We start from the raw sequence: 22,100 nt of genomic DNA, 5'->3' as shown, positions 1-22,100 counted from the left end.
TCTCAAGGCTGGGACCTCTTTTTATCATTGGGTATTGCAGCTACCTACCTGCTTCAGCTACAACCAGTTTTTCCCCAGGAATACCTCCACTGGCCTGAAGCCTGAACCATTAATGCAGTAAATAAAATAATAGGGAAAAATTAAATATCTAAAAAAGTATACACTACAGGGGAAAGATATTAGCATCAAGAGATTCTTTTTTTTTATGAAAGAAAAAAAGGTGTGAGGGAGAGGAAGAAAGAGGAAGAAAAAGAGGGAGAGAGAACCTGAATATTGCTTTATTCTAAAAATGGGTATTAATAATGGCTGATCAATGTTTTGTGTATTTAAAGTGGAAAATATATCTTTTGTGTATTTAAAATGTAGTGCTCTATAAATATTTATTGAGCTTACTTGTACTGGATCTGAGTTCAAGTCCTGGATATCCTTATTAATTTTCTGTCTCGTTGAGCCTAAATCTCTTTATGGGTCTTATGTATCTGGGTGTTAGGATCATTAGCTCTTATTGTTGCATTGATCCTTTTACCACTATATCTTTGTTGCTTTGAAATCTATTTTATCAGAGGTGAGAATTGCAACTCCTGCTTTTTATTTATTTATTTATTTTTGCTCTCTATTTGGTTGGTAAATCTTTCTCCATCCCTTTGTTTTGAGTCTTTGTGTATCTTTGGATGTGAAACGGGTCTGTATGTAGCATACCATTAGGTTTTGGCTGTATCTTTGATTGGGGGATTTAGTCAACTTAAATTTAGGGTTACTGCCATTTGATGTTAACTGGCTATTTTATCCATTCATTGATGTAAATTCTTCTTTATGTTGGTGCTCTTCACTTTTTGGTATATTTTTAGAAAGGCTAATACTGGTTGTTCCTTTCTATGTATAATGCTTCTTTCAGAAGCTCTTGTAAAGCAGGCCTGGTGGTAATAAAATATCTGAGTACTTGCTTGTTCATAAAAGATTTTATTTTTCCTTCAATTGTGAAGCTTAGTTTGGCAGGACATGAAATTCTGGGCTGAAAGTTCTGTTCTTTAAGGATGTTGACTATTGGCCCCCACTCTCTTCTGGCTTGTAGAGTTTCTGCTGAGAGATCTGCTGTAAGTCTGATAGGCTTGCCTTTGTGGGTAACCTGACCTTTCTCTCTGGCTGCCCTTAGTATTTTCTCCTTCATTTCAACCCTGGTGAATCTAACAATTATGTGCCTTGGGGTTGCTCTTCTTGAGGAATATCTTTGTGGTGTTCTCTGTATTACCAGGGGTTGAATATTGTCCTGCTTTGCTAGATTGGGAAAGTTTTCCTGAATAATATCCTGAAGAGTATTTTCCAGCTTGGATTCATTCTCTTCATCATATTTAGGTACACCTATCAAACATAAATTAGGTCTTCTCACATAGTCCCATATTTCTTTGAGACTTTGCTTATTCCTTTTTATCCTTTTTTCTCTATTCTTGTCTTCTCATTTTATTTCATTAAGTAGCATCAAGAGATTCTTGCCATCCCCACCCCATGAGACAGTGATCTTGCCCACATACCAAGTACATAACTACTACAAGCAGCATTTGAGAAAGCCAGTACACAAAGACTCTTTATAACAAAGGAGCTTATACAGAGTCTTCACCTGTAAATGCACCAAGAACCAAATTAGTCTATAATAAACTATAAACATTAAAATCATATCTTTAAGAGAGAAAAAATTTTAAAAACCATAGTCAAATGAATTCTTCAATTCAAGAAGAATTTGAACAAAGTCTACCCAAATGAGAAGAAAGAAGGAAAGAAATTATTGTAACATGACAAAATAAGGTTCTATAATAACATTGAAGGTTACACTATCTTCTAAGCAACTGGTCCAAACCAAGATGTAATATTTGAAATACCAGAAAAAGAATTTAGAAAGTTGATTATTAAGCTACTGAAGGAGATACTAGAGAAAGGTAAAAACCAACATAAAGAAATTTAAAAACCAATTCAGGATACAAATAAAACAATGTTCACAGAGATTAACAGCATAAAGAAAAACCAACCAGAACTTCTGGAAGTGAAAGACATGTGTAGGAAAATACAAAATGCAGTAGAAAATTTCAACAGTAGACTGAAACAAGTAGAAGAATGAATTCTGGAACTCAAAGACAAGGCTTCTGAATTAACCTAATTGAACAAAGATAAGGTAAAAAATCAAAAGAAATGAATAAAGTGCACAAGAAACATGGAATTATAAAATGGCCAAATCTAACAATAATCGGTGTTTCTGAGAGAGAAGAGAATGCTAAATGTTTGAAAAAGTTAAGCAAATAATTGAGGAAAACTTATATGTTGTTAGAGATTTAGATATCCAAATACAAGAAGCTCAAAGAATGGCTAAAAAATTCATTATAAAAAATCACCACCAAAGCACATAGTTATCAGGCTAGCCAAAGTTGACACAAAAGAAAGAATTCTATAAGATGTGAGACAAAAGCATCAGGTAACATATAAAGAAAAATCTATCACAATAACAGGAGACTTCTCAGCAGAAATCTTATAAGCTAGAAGGAATTGGGAAAATATCTTTAGCCTCCTTAAACAGAATACTTGTCAGCCAATAATTTTGTATTCAGCAAAATTAAGATTTTTCATACAAACAAATGCTGATGGAATTTGTCACTACCAAACGAGCACTACAAGAAATGCAAAAAAAAAAAAAAAAAAGAGTTCTATATCTTGAAATAAAGGCTTGGTATGCTCCAAAATAAAACTTTCTGGAAGCATAAAACTCACATGGCCTATAAAAAAAACTACACTAAAAAATAAAACAGCTAATGTAGGTAACAACTAACTTGGTGACTATAAAAGTACCTCACATCCCAATATTAATATTGAATGCTGATAGTCTAAATGCCCCACTTAAAAAATACAGAATGGCAAAATGGATAAATAACCATAAGACAAATAAATATCTGCTGTCTTGAAGAGACTCACCTGACACAAAAGATTTCATGTAAACTGAAAGTAAAGGGGTTGTATTAGTTCATTTTCATACTGCTATAAAGAACCACCCAAGATGGGGTAATTTATAAAGGAAATAGGTTTAACTGACTCACAGTTCAGGTGGGCTGGGATGGGCTCAGGAAACTTACAATTATGGTAGAAAGCAAAAAGAAAGCCAGGCTTCTTCTTCCCAAGGCAGCAGGAAGGAGAAGTGCTGAGTGAAGGGAAAAGCACTCCTTGTAACACTGTAAGATCTCTTGAGAACTCAATCACTATTAGGATAACAGCATAGGGGAAACCAACCCCATGATTTCAATACCTCCACCTTGTCTCTCCCTTGAGACTGGGGACAATGGGGATTAGAATTCAAGATGAGATTTGAGTGGGGACACAAAACCTAACCATATCATGGATGAAAAATATATTCCATGCAAACAGAAATCAAAAGCAAGAATGAGTAGCTATTCTCCTATCACCAAAAAAAAAAAAAAAGACTTTAACGTAACAATACTTTAAAAAAGACAGAATGATATTATATAATGATAAAAGGTAAGTCCAACAAGAAGATATTGTAATCCCAAATTTATATGCACCTAATACTGTAGCTTTCAGATTTATAGAACAATTACTACTAGGCCTAAGAATTGAGATAGACAGCAACACAATAATAGTGGGATAACTTCAATACTCCACTGACAGCAATAAACAGATCATTAAGATAGACATTCAACAGAGAAACAATGGACTTAAGCTGTACTTTAGAAAAAACGGATTTAACAGATATTAACAGAGCATTCTCTCCAACAACTGCAGACTATGCATTCTTTTCATCGGCACATAAAACATTCTCCAAGATAGACCATAAAATAGGTCATAAAACAAGTCTCAATAAATTTAAGAAAATTAAAATTATACCAAGTATCTTCTTAGGCAACAGTGAAATAAAAGTGGAAATCAACTCCAAAAGGAACGCTCCAAACTATACAATTACAAGGAAATTAAATAATCTACTCTTGAATGATTTGGGGTTAACAATGAAATCAAGATGGGAGTTTAAAAATTCTTTAAAGTGAATGATACTAGTGACACACCTTATTAAAACCTCTGGGACATAGCAAAAGCAGTGTTAAGAGGAAGGGTCATAGTGTTAAATGCCTACATTGAAAAAATCTGAAAGAGCAGAAAAGACAACCTAATGTCACACCTCAAGGACTAGAGAAACAGGATCAAACTAAATGCACAGCCAGCAGAAAAAGGAAACAATAAAAATCAGAGCAGAGCTAAATGAAATTGAAACCAAAAAATACAAAAGATGAATGAAATAAAAAGCTGGTTCTTTGAAAAGATAAACAAAATTGATAGACCACTAACAAGATTAAGGAAAAAAAAAAAAGAGACAGAGAGAGAGAAGATTCAAAAATGAAACTGGAGAAATTATAACTAATACCACAAAAATATAAATGATCATTCAAAACTTCTATGAACATCTTTACATGCACAAACTAGAAAATCTAGAGAAAACAGATAAAATAAAAAATTCCTGGAAGCACATAACTCTCCTTGATTAGATCAAGAAGGAGCATAAATCCCTAAGCAGACCAATAACAAGCAGTAAGACTGAATCAGAAAGTTTAAAAATTGCCAATAAAAAAGTTCAGTACCAGATGGATTCATAGGTTAATTCTACCAGACATCCAAAAAAGAATTGGCACCACTATTCCAAAAGATAAAGAGGAATTTCTCCTTAAATCATTCTGTGAAGCCAATATCACCTTAATACCAAAACCAGGCAAGGACATAATATAAAAAAAAAAAAAAGAAAAACAGAAAAGAAAACTACAGACCAATATCCCTGATAAACATAGATAGAAAAATCCTCAACAAAATACTAGCTAACTGCATCCAATGGTACATCAAAAAGATAATATATAATGATCAAATGGGTTTCATCCCGTGATGTGGGGGTGGTTTAACATATGTGAGTCAATAAATGTGATAGATCACATAAGCAGAATTAAAAACAAAAACCATATGATCATCTCAATAAATGCTGAAAAAGCATTAAAAAAATTCAGCAGCCCTTTAATATAAAAACCCTCAACAAATGAGGCATAGAAGGGATTTATCTCAAAGTAATAAAAGCCATGTATGTCAAACCCACAGTCAACATCACTTAAAATTGGGAAAAGTTGAAAGAATTCCCCCTGAGAACTGGAGCAAGATAAAAATGTCCACTTTCACCACTGCTATTCAACATAGTTCTGAAAGTCCTAGGCAGAGCAATTAGGCAATAGAAGGAAATGAAGGGTATCCACATTAGAAAGGAGGAAGTCAAACTGTTGTTGTTAGCCAGTGATATGTTTGTACATCTAGAAAACCCTAAAAACTCATCCAACAAGTCCCTAGATCTGATAACAAATTTGGTAAAGTCCCAGGTTACAAAATCAGGGTACACAAATTATTACAATGCTATACACCAACAACAAACTGAAAATCAAATCAAGAATGCAATCTGTTTTACAACAGCTGCAAAAATCATAAAAGAGCTAGGAACATACTTCACTAAGGAGGTAAAAGATGTCTGTGAAGGAGGCAAGATACGTAGAAGAATGAAACTAGATGTGGTCTCACTCAAGTTGGGTACGAGACTTAAATCTCAGACCTGAAACCATAAAAATGCTTGAAGATAACATTGGAAAAACTCTTCTATACATTGGTCTAGGCAAAGAATTCATGACTAAGACCCCAAAATCAAATGCAAAAAACTAAGTAAATAAATATATAAATAGGACCCAATTAAACTAAAAAGCTTCTGTACAGCAATAGAGATAATCAGCAGAGTAAACAGACAACCTAAAGTGCAGGAGAAAATGTCTGCAAACCATGCATCTGACAAAAGATTTAGTATCCAGAATCTACAAGAAACTCAAACAAATTAGCATGAGAAAAACAAATGATCCCATCAAAAAGAGAACAAAGGACATGAATAGACATTTTTCAAAAGAAGATATATAAACAGCCAACAAACATATGAAATGATGCTCGGTATCACTTACCCTCAAAGAAATGCAAATTAAAACTACTCTTGCAAGAGTGGCCATAATTTAAAAGTTAAAAAACGATAGATGTTGGTGTGGATGTGGTGAAAAGGGAACAGTTTTACACTGCTAGTGTAAATGTAAGTTAGCACAATCACTATAGATTTCTAGATAATAGAAAATAGTATGCGGATTCCTCAAAGAACTGAAAGTATATCTACCATTTGATGCAGCAATCCCACTACTGGGTATCTACCTAAAGGAAAAGAAGTTAATATATGAAAAAGACACATGTATAGCATGTTTATAGCAGCACAATTTGTAATTGCAAAGATATGAAACCAACCTAAGTGCCCATTGACCGACGAGTGAATGAAGAAATTGCAGTATACATACACCATGGAATATTAGTCAGTCATTAAAAAAAAGGAATAATGTCTTTTGCAACAACTTGAATGGAGCTAGAGGCAATTATTCTAAGTGAAGTAACTCAGTAATGTAACAACTTGTTCTCACAAGTTCCAGTTAAGAAATGAGAATACAAAGACATATGGAGTGATGTAATGCACTTTGTGGACTTGATGGGGAAGGTTGGGAGGGGGTAAAGGATAAAATACTATACATATTGGGTACAGTGTACACTGCTCAGGTGATAGACACCTGAACATCTCAGAATTCACCATTAGAGAACTCACCCATATGACCAAAAACTACCTGTACCCCCAAACTATTGAAATTTAAAAACTGATAATTACAAACAGACAGATAGACCAGCTGAAGAGAAAAAAAAGGAACCCAGAAATAAATCCATGCATTTCCAGTGAAATCATTTTTAACACAGGTGCCAAGAACATACACTGGGGAAAGAAAAGTCTCTTCAATAAATAGTGCTGGGAAAACTGGATATCCAGATATAAGAAGAATGCAACTAGACTCCCCTTACTATATAGCAAAATCAACTCAAAATGGATTAAGGGCTTTAATCATAAATCGGGAACTATGAGACTACTAGAAGAAAACATTTGGGAAACACTTCAGGACATTGCTCTGAGCATTTCTTGAATAAGTCATCAAAAACAAAGATAACCAAAGCTAAAATGGACAAATGAGATTATACCAAGCCAAAAAGCTTCTCCACAGAAAAAGAAGCATCAACAGAATGAACAGGTAACCCATGGAGTGGCAGAAAATATCTGCTAGCTACCATTTGTCGAGATATTAAAAGCCAGAATTAAAAAGGAGTTGGAACAACTAAATAGAGAAAAAAATCTGATTTAAGAAATGGACAAAATATCTGAATATACATTTCTCAAAAAAATTATACAAATGGCCAACAGGTGTAGGAAAAAATGCTCATCATTAATCAACAGAAGAAATGAAAATAAAATCTACAATAAGGTATCATCTCACAACAGTTAAAGTGGCTTTTAGCCAAAAGACAGGCAATAACATGCTGGTTAGTATGTAACGATGGGGGAACTCTCATATATTGTTTTTGGGAATGTAAATTAATACAGCCCTTATGGAGAACAATGTGAAAGGTTCTTTAAAAACTAAAAATAGAACTACTTGATAATCCAGATATTCCACTACTGGGTACATATCCAAAAGAAAGAAAATCAGTATATCAAAGAGATATATGCACTCTCATGTTTATTGTAGCAATATCCGCAATAGCCAAGATATGAAATCAACTTAAGTTCCCATCAATGGCTGAATGCAATAAAAAAATAGTAATACCTATACAGCATGAAATAGTATTCAGCTATGAAAAAGAACAAAATCCTGTCATTTATAGCAACATGGATGGACTGGAAGACATCAGATGAACTAAGCCAGGCACAGAAAGGCAAACTTTACACATTCCTACTAATATGTGAAAGCTAAAAATATATATATATACATATATATGAGTAATAATATATTCTATTATTATATATGAATAACATATTCTATTATTATATATAAATTATATATATATATATATATATATATATATATATATATATATATAACTAAGATATACAAAGCAGAATGATGGTATTCAGAGGTTGGAAAGGGTTGTGAGGACAGAGGATTAAGAGGGGGTTGTTAATGGAGCAAAATACGGTTAAAATAAATAAGATTGAGTTTTCAGTAGCACCACAGAGCGACTAGAGTTAATAATTTATTATATATTTCAAAATAACTAAAAGAGTGAAATTGGAATATTTCTAACATAAACAGTGATAAATGCTTGAGGTCATGGACACCACAATGACCTTGATTTGATCATTACACACTTTATGCCTGTTTCACCATATCACATGTACTCCCCGAGTATGTAAAATTATGTGCCCGTAATAATTAAAAGTCAGTTAAATGAGATATAATAAATTGCCACTTTTATGTCTTTACTTGTTATAGGCCTATTAAAATTTCCTAAAATTAGTTTTGAAAGTTTATGTCTTTTTCCAAAATTTTATCTAAGTTGTCTAATTTATTGCCAAAATGCTGTTTATAATAGCACCTTCTTCATTTATTTAAGATTGGCAGTGATATCCTCTTTTTATTTACTAGTTTTGGAAATATTTGTCCTTTTTATTTTTATCTATTTTTTTCCTCAAAAAAAACAAAACATCTGATTTTATCAATTTCTTTCTCTCTGTCTTCTTAAACATTTTCTGTTATTGATCTTCACTGATTTTAGTGTTTTCTTCTGCTTGCTTTGGGTTTCAGTTGCTCTTATCTTTCTAGTTTCTTAAGATGAAAACTTAGTTATTGATTTGAGGACTTTCTTCATTTTTATATAGTTGTTCAATGCTTTAAGTTTCCATTTTAAGTTGTGTTTTAGCTGTCTCCTATGAGACATTGAATTTTCATTAAATTTTAAAAATTGTATAGGTTACCCTTCAGAATATTTCATGTGTGCTTGTAAATAACTTGCATTCAATAATCAGTGGGTGCATTTTTTTTTTTTTGAGATGGAATTTCGCTCTTGTTACCCAGGCTGGAGTGCAATGGCGCGATCTCGGCTCACCGCAACCTCCGCCTCCTGGGTTCAGGCAATTCTCCTGCCTCAGCCTCCCGAGTAGCTGGGATTACAGGCACGCGCCACCATGCCCAGCTAATTTTTTTTTAAGTAGAGACGGAGTTTTACCATGTTGTCCAGGATGGTCTCGATCTCTGAGAAATTTTAAATACTGAAATATGCTAAGGAAAAGAGAGGGAAGGGTGTGAAGAAGACAAAGGGGTTGATCCATGTGATGAGGCCATTTGGGTTTGATAATTGGTGCTTTATCTAGAAAAGAGGAAAACTTCTCCTACAGTTATAACTAGAGGAAGTTGTGCAAGTTGTAGCAAAGCACGCAATACAGTAGGGCCTTTACCTGTCCATAGGGATGGGGAGGTAAGAGAGAAAGTGTCATCATCGTCCTGGATGTTTCTATTGCAAAGGGTGGGTTCCAAGGTCCTTGAGGAGATATATTTGAGTGGTATAATTCCTTTCTCTTCCAAGGGGAAAAATAGATTAAAATCAATGTGTTCAAATTTTCCAAGGCGAAGAGAAAGGAGTTATAATTGCAAGCTTTCTCAGGCAGGCATTTTAAGGGGGATGGAGTTATCTTAGGGACAAGCTCACTGTTTCAAGAAGCCATGCAAGGATCCTAGTTTAGAGGCTTGAACAGAGTCATTTTGTGCTGAGAAGTTTTGCAGATTCACCTCACCTACTCAATTTATCATTTGCACATTTTTTCAACTTCCAGGGTCCCAAAATATCTGTTTTTGAGAATTGGTTCAGTTTCAGACTAATTTTGGGGTGATAGAATTTAGTAGTCTTTCCATTCCATCAAATCCAAAAGTCACACTTTAGTTGCTTTCAATCTTGAATTAAAAATTTGAATAGAAAAATTATGGGACGAAGTATTAATCTGACATACTAGAAAGACCAATGGGTTAAAACTTGGACCATTCTTACCCTCATTATGTTATTCATACATTTGTAGTCTCAAGTAAATTGCAATCTATTTAAGGGCTCTGTTTTCTTGTGTAAATAATATTATAGATACCTAAGATGTTAGTTGAAAAATTAAGTATGAATTAGAGAATGCAATTATCTGAAGTTTCAAATGCATTTACAATCTACAAAGCAGCTTACAAATTTGAACATATTGGTTTTAATATATTTTCAGTAATTAAAGGCTGGAAATTAATTTATATCTACGCATTTTATACTGTTTACCTGGAGGTTATTCACTAAATTTTAATTCCACCACTGACTGCATTTGGTAGAATTTTAGAGTTTTGAGACAATAAATATATTTACTATTAGGTTTCTTTCTTTTATTATTCTAAGTATTATGAATTATTTGCTATTTGCCCTCCTTTTTCAGCCTAAATTGCCTTATTAGACATTGGCCTCACTCTCCATCTGGGAAATAAATACAAATATGCCTCGCTATAGTAATATACTTTATGTCACCCCTGGAGGAAAAATATAGCTTAAGGGAAACTTTCACTCAAGTGCAATAGCAACTAAAGAGTTATGGATAATATAAAATGTTGGAAATTTTCTTCAAATATTTTCTACTTGCTACTCTGATTTCCTAAAAATAACCATTTTGTTATTTGTGACTTAATTCTTCTTCTAAACAATGAGATTAATGACTGTGTTCATTTTGGTAATTTTTAAAATTTACAGGAACATTAGTGACAAAACCAACAAGAGTCATTAAACTCTATTTACTGTAAGGGAACACAAATATATATTCTGATTTCTATGAAAACACCACTATGGACTATATATTAATATATAAAGCTGATGATTATTAAAAAATAGAAACCTAACAACCACATCTACAAATATATTTAATTTGTAGATTGAATTAAATTTGTAATTTAATTCAATCTACAAATTAAATATATTTGATTTGAAAGGAAGACAAGAAAACTTTGACAGATATTTTATAAAACTTTTTAACATACTGTAGACTGCTTTCTCAGTGAATTAAAGGTAAAAAGGATTAGTTGTTGTGGGTGCTTTTCCCAGATCTTCTGAAAGCTGGTGGCTTCAATGTCGTACTTTTTAAAGATGAAAAACATGCCAAAACCTGAGCAGGAGTATCAGAAAGTCATGTGAATTCGTAATACATTATAAACACAGTACTTAACACTAGAAAGATAAAATTAACATTTATTATCATTGCTTCATAATATTTCTCCCCTTGTTTCTGAAGTATCATATTCTTAACTTCTGATCTCAGGGGTACCTAGATGTTCTCAAAACCCTACCCGGTCCTCAGCCATTATTATTATTATTTTGCTTTTGCTTAACAGAAGCAAACAAACAAAAGTCAGATGAATAAGGGGTTCAGTTCCTTCTAGGCAGTAACTTTAATAAAAATTTTTATACACATGACAGTCATTTCTCAGTGATGCTTTTAGAAAGGCATTAGGGCTAGACTGGTCACCATTCAGGTTTTCTTCGCAAACTTTAAATTTTGTGAACTTGTATAGATTGCCATATGGTTATAGCTTATTTCTAAAGGTTCATTCAGTTGTCATAAAAATTTACAAAACTTAATTTTCACTGAATTCTCTGATAATGTAAGGAAAACTAAAACAGGCAAAAAGCAAAATCTCACTTTTAGGCATATCTGGCCTTTAACAATAGTGGGTAACATTACATTTGTACCTTGTGATGCCAACATGTTGACATACTTGCCTAGATGAAGAAAAAGTTCTAAATGTCATATATCTATTTCTTTCCCCCAAATACTACTTATAATGATAACTTCAAAACTATGACTATAAGTTGGAGTTTACTGTCTGTCTGCAGCCCTAATACTGTTGTAGGTAAACAAATGGCTTCAAAAAGCATTAGATTGCATAAAGCATTAGATTGTTTTCATCTGGATTTTAAATCTTCAAGGTAGTTTTTCACTGGAAACATAAGAAATGATACAAACTGAGGAAGAAGGCACATGGACTTGGTGACACTCTGAACTTGAATTAACTCTGGTCTGCTTTATTATTTCCAGATTTAGGAGGTCATTTAATAGGTGTTTATTCTCCCCAGTTAATTAAAATTGAAAATTATATTTAAATGCTAACTCATAATAAGATTTCTGCACCTTAAGTATCTATTTCACAGGAGCCCTGACATAAAGTTTTATGGAAATAAACACACAGGAGAAAAAAATCTACCATTATATGTACCACTCTGACAATTGTTTAGGTAATTTGATTTTGCTTTTTTAGCATATTGAACAATTATTTTCTGGAATAGAAACTGTACTACAAAGCTCCTGGGTCCATGAGGCAGATATTTTGAATTAGAAAACCAGTATTTCAGCAATAGCTGCCACTGGTATAGCTTGTTTCTTCTTTATTGCACTATCATCTTGGGAATTAAATTAGAAGACATAACAGTGCAATAAAAGGCACAAAGGCCATTCATATTTTGTGAAATCTGTTACATAATATTTGGCAAAGCCTGAGCACAGCAACCTTTCACTTCCAGAGGTCACTAAGAGACAATCATAACAATCTACAACGCTGTTAAGATAGGGAAGGAGACTCGTGCGTCAAAATAATCTTTGTAGCTAACCCTAAGCAAGAATTCCTTTGGCCTCTGTTTTAGACTGATCGTAATAAATATCACTGAAATTTCTAGCTCCAAGAATACAAAGAGTAAATTATTTAAGATGAGATGGGGTTTCTATTAGGTTGTTGAAAAACAAATTGTGGTTTTGCCATTGGTTTCAATGGCAAAAACCGCAATTACTTTTGCAGTACCAACCTAACAGAATAAGTAATATTCAGCTGAATACCAATGTCTAGAAGTATATACTTCTTTATGGTTTTACTGATGCTTTTACAGACCTTATTTTCTTCTCACAACCATTTTGTTAAAATATGTCATGAGAGTTTTACTAGTGAGACAACTTACTTCAACAAAATATATGAATTGAAACTTGAGCCCAGTTCTTTTATGTTTTTAATCACATATATATTTAACTATGCCAACAAAGACAGCAAGAAGTCATGCTATGTAGCTTAACATTAAGAGAAGGGAATGAAAAAGCTTAAAAGCAAATACATTTCAAGCAAATAAACATCACACAGACACATGCACACACACCCATCACTAACTAGAGATAGATGGTGCTAAACTACCCCACCTTCTCCCGTAACATCAAATTGCAGCAATATGAAATAATATAAGAGTTAATGTGCATAATGATGACTGTGCTTTTATGGAAAGATTAAATCATTCTGATGGCTAAATTTAAGACAACAATAAAAAATTATTTTGAAATATTTCCAAATAATTACTAAAAAATAATTTGTATACCTTAAATAAATAATCTTCCGTTTCTGCCAAGTATAGTTAGTTTTACAAAGTCATCAGCGACTTTCCATTTTGGCAATCCAGTGGACATTAGCTTATTCCAACTTTCTCATTTAGTAACATAAAATTCAGCTGACTCTTTCTCCTTGAATTGCTCTTACCTTTATTCTCTCCATTATCTTCCTGTCCTACTTAAAATTATTTTTTAACCTTTTTTTTTTTAATGGGAGATCTTACACATCGACCACTAAATAGTGAAGAAAACTAGAATTTTGCCCTAGAAGCTCTTCTCTATCTGTAATCTCTCTCTAAACAATTTCACTTATTATCAGGACTTAGGTGATTGTGATTCATAGATTTACATCTCCAGGCAAGACTGCTTTTCATACTTAGAATTGAATCCAAATTCCACCCTCAAGGTTTTTATCTCCTAGGCCATGCCATGCTTTCTACTTCATTTCATTCCAGTTATTTTGACCCTTTATCTCTTCCCAGAACAGAATAAAAAGCACTTTCTCATGTCAGAATTGTTATGCTTAGTTTATCTTCTGTCACAAACACATTTGTTGGGGTCTTTTATGGCTATCTTTAAATACTAGCTTAAATGGTCTCTGTAGAGTAGACTTCAACTGACAAAGCCTTCAGTTCTCCCTGGAGATTCCCATCATAGCACATTATTTCTACAGAGCATGTACACACACAAGGAGTCCCCCACACACAAAATCTGGAATTATGTAATATATTGTTCTAACAAATATAAATATTAAGTTTCCTATACATAAATATTACTGGCCTCATTTTACATTTAATTGTCAATGCCAATCATAGAGTAGCTATTAAATATATATCTGATGAATGAATGAATGAATGAATGAATGATGTTATGATTGACCAACAGAAAAATGGTGCAGCCCTTAGTGGAAAAATGAAACACTGAGCAATCGAACGTATTTTTTTTTTTGAGACGGCGTTTCACTCTTGTTACCCAGGCTGGAGTGCAATGGCACGATCTCGGCTCACCACAACCTCTGCCTCCTGGGTTCAGGCAATTCTCCTGCCTCAGCCTCCTGAGTAGCTGGGATTACAGGCACGTGCCACCATGTCCAGCTAATTTTTTGTGTCTTTAGTAGAGACGGGGTTTCACCATGTTGACCAGGATGGTCTCGATACCTTGACTTCGTGATCCACCCGCCTCGGCCTCCCAGAGTGCTGGGATTACAGGCGTGAGCCACCGCGCCCGGCCTGAATGTATTTTTTAAAGAAAGGGTTAGTATGTTTTACAGCATAATGCATTTTATGTTATTTATAGTAAATATGCAAAAAAATTCTTAAAGTTTGAAATACACACCAGGAACTCACAAATGAAATTGTGACTAGGAATGTATATTTGGCAATCATTTACATTAGAATGACAGTTGACAGATTAAAAGCAGTTGAAATCGGCAAGGGAGAGAATAAAGAGAATGAGCATCATGCTTGGTAAATACTCCCTTAGAGGGCACAGGAGTTTGAAAAGGAGTCAGAAAAATAGAATGGAGAGGGAAGAAATATAATTAGTACCAAAATTTTTTATCAATGAGGTGTTTATTACCTTCATAAAATACAGTTTCCTGGTATGTCCACAATTAAATCTGCCAATTCCTGAGTTTTAATCCCACTTTTGTAAGTGGCAGTAGACATTTTGCAGGTTAACATTTTTAACTGGGTAATTAGTCTTAAGACATTAAACTTTCAGGCTTTTTTTTTCTAATTGAACACATTTAGGTAGAGCTAAAGTTCTTTGTCACTTGGAGCCCAATATTAGTTTTGTTTATTTGTGATATACTTATGTCAACATTTTAAATATGCTTATACCAAATACAATTTAAGAGTGTTCCACGGTTTTAGATCCTAGGTGGAGACAGCTAACAATCCTGTCATATCCATTCCCTGCTTTTTCCTTGTATTCACAGAGCCACAAATTTAAGCAGGAACATGATGTCCAGTTAGAGATTATACACTTTAGCTTTCTTTTCAGTTAGGTACAGCCATGTAGCTGAGTTTCAGTCTATAGTGTAAGAAAAATACACACCAAATCTAAACTACCCCACATGCCCCATAACATGAATCTGATACTTATCTGATATTTGTATGTATGTATTTTTATATATGTATACACTTATAGGTGCTGCCTTTAAAATAGTCTGGAATGTTGATATAGTGGTAACCCAGTTTTGGAAAATCAGCTACATGCAAACATCTTAGTAAATGGTGGAAAACAAGATTAAAGGAACCTGAATCTGGGAATGACCATATGAAACAAAGGGACCCCCACAAATGGTAGCACTCTCCTGTTATATGACATAGAAAAACACTTTCATATCATTTAAGCTCTTGCATTTTGTATCATTTTTGCTTTGGTAACTTTTACTATACTAAAATGGGACTTTTTTAACCTGAATAAGGTCCATGGTAAAGATCTAAAATACATGACGTTGACATAGAGGGCAAGTAATGGATGGTAAGAAAAAAATCAGCAGTTTGGAAAGCTGCCAATTCTTGTTATGCCATAGAAATAATCAATTACAATGTTGCCACCCATAATGTGGAAAGCAGAATGCATGCCAAGGAGAAAGCCTTTATGTAGCTCTAAAGCAAAGTGATTAGAAACAAACAAACAGAAACAGAATTTTTGGCATGGGTTGGTTGCACCTTTCTTTTCCTGCCAGATATTTATACAATAGAGATAAGCTCAGTCAAAACTTGAAGGGGTTATATGCAGAAATTAGAAAAACCACCCACATCTTTGGGCTCTTTCAAGGCTGAAAGATACAACTGCTTCTGTTCCCCAAATAAGTCACATTCAGCACTTTTCTCAAAGGCTTTCTTTTAAGACTTTTTCAGCCAAATAAAAAGATCTCCCTCATGCAAATATCAGATTCAGGGTATTGTTCCAAATAAGCTTATTATTTTACAGAGCCAGAAAACAGCCACCACTGCAATGATGAAAGAAGGAGTAAGCCGAGCAAATACAACAGTAATTTAACAGTACGATTCCCTAGATGGAATTGTGCAGTTAATGAAGTATCAAGCCTGGGTGATCAAAGCCTATGATTATCTTATTTCCCCCCAAATGCTTAGTTCTTCAAGTGTGCTCTAGTAAGAAAGAACTTCTCAAAACTACAGAGTCCCAAGTAAGAGTGATTCAGTGTCAGCCTCTGAGTAAAAAAATGTACAGAACCTGGAATTCAAAGTAGGCATATGGAAGAATTGCTTTGCTAGTGTGGATGACTCACCTTGGAACTCAAAACACTGAATTTTTAATTCTCTTTGGGATAGAAACAGGCTTTACCTTCACAAATACACTCGGTTTCAAATTCTATATGTTAAATCTATATACTTTCTTAGCATTTTACTTTCTGAAATGATTTATCATTTGTCTCTTAGCTCTCTGTGGGCATTTTCTACAGGGAGTCTTAGGTCTCAGCTTATAGAGCCTTATAGAGTCAATGGTTTAATGTTTATTCAGTGATTATATGTCAGTTTTTATATTTGTTTCTCAGTTTGTAAGTTTTGCAACATGAAGATGACATATTTTAAAATTCCATGAATAATCTGTGCAGTTTTACATTTAAAATATTCCCGATTTTAACATATATGTTAAATTTAAACTATTGGGAATAAAATTTTCAATACCTACTTTTGGTTAACATAGTATTTTACTGACTGCTTGTTTATTTAGGGAGCCACTTTCAATTGTCTACTATTCTTGCAATTGCAACTCTATATAGGCATTAAAATCTTAGAAGTAGGATATATAATAGCAGCCTTGTCAATCCTGTGAGATGTGTGGCTATAACTCCTGCCCACAATGTTATCTAAATGTTTACTCTTTGCTTCCGGAATGGGAGAAGTTCTTTTCCTCTTCCATATCTTAAAATATTTCATCTCACATGTGGTGGAAGAGAAGATTTTCCTATTTGTTCAGTTCACTCTCCAGTCCGGGAGCTAAGATCGAAATATAAAACTACAGAGTATAGAGAATACTTTCCAATGTTCCAAATCTTCTAGACATTCAAAGAAATAAAGAGAAAGGATAAAATAATATATGTAACAAAATAAGTATAAAGAATTGTAGGAATATAAGGAAAACCTGCGTTCAAAAGCAGGATCAATAAAAGAAAACCCACACACTAACCACAGCTTGATGAAACTTTAATGCATCAAGGATAAAGACAACATGCTTAAAAGCATCAGAAGGAGGTAAATTACCAGAAAGAATCGAGAAACAAATTGATATCAGAAACAATAGATGCAAAAAGACATATGAAATAATATCTCCAAAGTATCAAGGAAAAAAAATTAGCTGGAAGTTCTTGAGCCGCAAATACTATTCAAAAGTAAATGTGGAATAAATATTCCCTCAGGCATAAAATGACTTATAAGCTTTACCAACCATAGAATTTAGATGAAAAAAACACTAAAATCTACACTTCTTTAAAAAAAACTTAGAAGAAATTAGTTCATGCAAGAATCAATAGATCATACTTGCAAATTTATGCTATACATACATGAATATAAATATTGATTTCATAACATTATTATCAGTAGAAAATAAGAGTGTAAAGGGATAGTTTTAAGTAATAAAAATCTGTCAAGATTCTTACATTTGGAAAAATAGAGATGCTGATTAAATCATAATTATCAGTATGAAAAAAATAAAATTAATGTTTGATCTCATACCATGATAAAAGTTCCATATAAAAATAGAAAAGTAAAAATGGTGAAAAGTATGTGGTTATCTAACCTGGGTCCACCAGATCCATCCCTGCTATCCCTCCACTTAGCTTTCTGTTACCCTGGTATCTGGCTTTCCCTTGCAAACACAGCTTTATTATTTTAACATTTTCTATTTTAATATTTTACCAGGTGCTAACCAGGACGTAGGTGTTCTCGCTTAAAAGATTTTCAATAGGGATCCTTGTGACAGTAGTCACAAAGCCTTGAGCTAAAGCCTGAGTTATTAGATCTAATGCTAGTTGTGTTATGTTACAAGACAGGTAAGGGTACCTATCTCTGGATTTTCAAGGCCCTTTAATATCCCTTGACAATTGTCATTGAAAACAAAAATCCTCTTCTTTCATTTGAAAACCTATCACTGAACAAGAATAGAGCTTTTGACTTTAAGACCTTAAGGTGTAATGCCAAAAGCCTACTATTTGTCTCTCTGTGAACGTACTAGGCAGAAAAGTAGATATCCTTTTATTGAAAATGCTATGTTTTTATCTGAAGTAAGACTTCGGCTATGCCTGTCTTTTAATGCACTTTGGTTTGCACTAATTCAATGTGATGAAACTCTTTTGAGACTGTGACTGTGCCTATAAGAGCATGAAAAAATCAAATTAGGCCATAAAATTTGGCCCATTCAATTTACATTAAAAGAGAAAAATATGCTAAGCAAGGTTTTCTGTTGTACGTTTTATTGTGTTGAGGCATTGAAATTTTTGGAGGAGTTAATAATCGGTAAAGTTCTATAAGACAGCTCCTTGAATATTACTAAACAAATGTGGAATAATTTAGCTTTTTAACCAATTCTGATACAATATAATTAAAGTGAAAAAGTAGAGGAAAAATAGGCATATACTTTGGTCTTATGCCTGTTCAATGATGGAGAAAGCTGATCACCTGTTAGTTTTTGAAGGGATAATGTATTGGCTTTCTTTGACCTTGATGACGCATTCAAACTCCTCCTTTGAGAGTTTGAGAACTATTATATATTTTCACCTTATGTTAGCATCAGTAGATTTTTTTGATGTCTGGTCATATATTTTACATCTTGTTTTGCTCTGCTGAACATAGTTCTTTAAAAACCTTGTATATGGCTAATGCATATTTAGGGATTTGGAAAGCCAAGACACAGTGAGGGAGATGATTTCTCTGTGGGTACCCAACAAAGGTCTGGTGAGGCTGTTGTTCAGGATTTTTTGTTAATGCTGGATCCACCAGCCAATAATGTGGTTATTAGTAATACATAGGTCTACCAATAGGAAAAGCTTTAACAACTAAACCTCAGAGTATCCCTAAGTGTTTTGTTGTTGTTGTTTGGTTAATCATTATCCTCAACTAACCAGTATTTTGAAATTTTATCCTCCAGGATGAATATTCACGTGATAAAGACAAATAATGCGATAATCCACATATATGCATTAGATTGCCTATTTCTTTCATTTCCACCCAATTCTGTTATAATTTCTTATTTGTTATTTGAAAAGATGGATGATTTTCTAGTATACCAATATATAATTAGGAATAGAATATAAAATGCATGCTCACAAAAGTAGTAAACAATTCCATTAATACAATTATATGATCACAATAAATAAAAGCAATTAAACAAATGATTAGATCCCTTTATCCAATGCATTTATTTAATGTAATCAATTTTATACATGTACTATATTAAGTCAAAATATCATTACCATCACATTTTTAGATTCTGTAGTGAATCTAAAATGAGAATTTATATACTTTCTCATTCTTACTTTGCTTGCAGATATGTAAAATTGCCCCTAAGTTTATTGTTTAGAAAATTTTCACAGCTAATTGAGGCAAAAACCTTGACATTTTAACATTTGTACACTTAATTCACTTTTACTTTAAATGCATTAACTTATAGTTGTCACTATATTTAATTCTATACACTGTCTTAATATATTTATTCTTCAAATAATTTGATGTGACTTATATAGACATATGTATAATTTGGTCTGACATAAAAATAAAAAAAGAAGAAAATGAGAGTTAACTAAACTAGAATAAGATAGGACAGAAAGATTCATAACACAATGTTTTATTCAGTTGCTAGAGGTCAACATCGAATTTGATTCTCTGATCCCTGGCAGCTAAGGAAGAAGAAAACTTGAATAGCCACAAGATTCTATGCCAGTAAAAGAAAAATATGCCAGGGACTCATGAGAGGTAAACCTTTATTTGGCACTATGAATTAAAGGAATGAAGCCTAGGGCTTTTCATAAAGATTATTCTGGGGAATAGCCTCAAAAATATACTCATCAAAATTTCTATAAATCAATAGAACCATAAAACTACAAATCTATTATAGCATGTCTCAATTTTTTCTTGGTTTTCTTGTACTGGCCATGCAGATACAGCTTATAATAATCCTGTTGTATAGTAATGCCCCTCAATATTTGCAAATAACTTATTGATAGTGTCATTTCAACCATTTTTTTTGAAGAAATCATCTATTTTTTTGTATAACTACTTATCCAAATAAATTATTTATATTAAAACCAGAATGATTAAAATTAAGAGATTATTAACAAGGTATTAATCTTCATGATATAATCTTCTCCAGTGATGTAGCTTGCATAAATTTAATGTAGTAGTCCATTCTTGCACTGCTATAAAGAATATGTGAGACTGGGTAACATAAAGAAAATATGTTTAATTGGCTCATGGTTCTGCAGACTGTACAGGAATCATTGTGGTTTCTGTTTCTGGGGAGGGCTCAGGAAGCTTACAATCATGGCAGAAGGCAAAGGGGGAGTGAGCCACTCAAATGGCCAGACCAGGATGAAGAGAGAAAGAGAGGAAGGTGCTACATACTTTTAAACAACCAGATCTCATAATTCACTCACTATCATGAGAACAGCACTAAGGGGATAGTGCTAACTCCTTCACGAGAACTCTGCCTTCATCCAGTCACCTCCCACCAGGCCCCATCTCCAACACCTGTCATTATTATTTGACATGAGATTTGGTGTGGACACAGATGCAAACTAAATTGCTAAATGACTGGGAAACTAGAAGAAAACTGCAAAATGATAAAAACAGTTTGAAACCCAAATGATTATTTTTTCCTAAGCATCTTCTTTTTATTTTTTTTGAGACGGAGTTTTGCTAGTTACCCAGGTTGGAGTGCAATGGCGCAATCTCGGCTCACCGCAACCTCCACCTCCTGGGTTCAGGCAATTCTCCCGCCTCAGCCTCCTGAGTAGCTGGGATTACAGGCATGCGCCACCGTGCCCAGCTAATTTTTTGTATTTTTAGTAGAGACAGGGTTTCACCATGTTGACCAGGATGGTCTCGATCTCTTGACCTCATGATCCACCCGCCTCGGCCTCCCAAAGTGCTGGGATTACAGGCTTGAGCCACCGCGCCCAGCCCAGCATCTTTTTTTTTTTTTCCATCTGCTATGGTTTGAATGATGATATCCCCTTTGAAATTCATGTTTAAATATAATCATCAATGCAACAGCATTAAGTAGTATGACCTTTGGGACATGACTAAAATATGAGGGCTCTGCCCTTATAAATGATATTAGGCTAAAGAGAGAACTCTCTTTCCCTGGGTCTTCTTCATCATGTGAGGACACAGATTTCCTCCTGCCTGAAGGATTTAGCAAGAAGGCACCACTGTGGAAAAAGAAGTCAGTCCTGATCAGACACCAATCAATCCTACTAATACCTTGATCTTAGACTTCCTACTCTCCAGAATCATGAAAAATACATTTCTATTTTTTAAAAATGATCCAGTCTGTAGTGTTTTGTTATACAGCAGTACAAAGGAACAAAGACAAAATTTTGTCCAGAGAGGTGGGATTGTTGCTGTACAAATATCTGAAAATGTGGAAGTGGCTGTGTAACTTGGTAATGAGTAGAGGCTAGAAGAGTTTGAAATAGCCATGAACAGAGTATTAAAGGCTATTCTGTGAAGGGCTCAGAAAAACAGAAGAGCTGTAGAGAAAGCCTCAGTCGTCTTAGTGACTA

General features: G+C 33.6%; 1 long non-coding RNA gene across 1 annotated transcript in view; it reads left to right on the top strand.

Annotated features, from left to right (window-relative positions):
* LOC128931510 (uncharacterized) overlaps window positions 1-20,293 on the top strand; it is a 103,305-nt gene extending 83,012 nt beyond the window's left edge. Inside the window, exon 3 of the long non-coding RNA XR_008479905.2 lies at window positions 20,170-20,293. This is a non-coding gene — a long non-coding RNA (uncharacterized LOC128931510). The remainder of the gene's footprint in view (window positions 1-20,169) is intronic.
* Window positions 20,294-22,100: the final 1,807 nt, after the last annotated feature.

Source organism: Callithrix jacchus, chromosome 1, assembly GCF_049354715.1.
Source record: "Callithrix jacchus isolate 240 chromosome 1, calJac240_pri, whole genome shotgun sequence".
Classification (NCBI taxonomy): domain Eukaryota; kingdom Metazoa; phylum Chordata; class Mammalia; order Primates; family Cebidae; genus Callithrix; species Callithrix jacchus.
The sequence above is the reverse complement of the archived record's forward strand: the minus strand, read 5'-3'. Positions and strand labels throughout refer to the sequence as shown.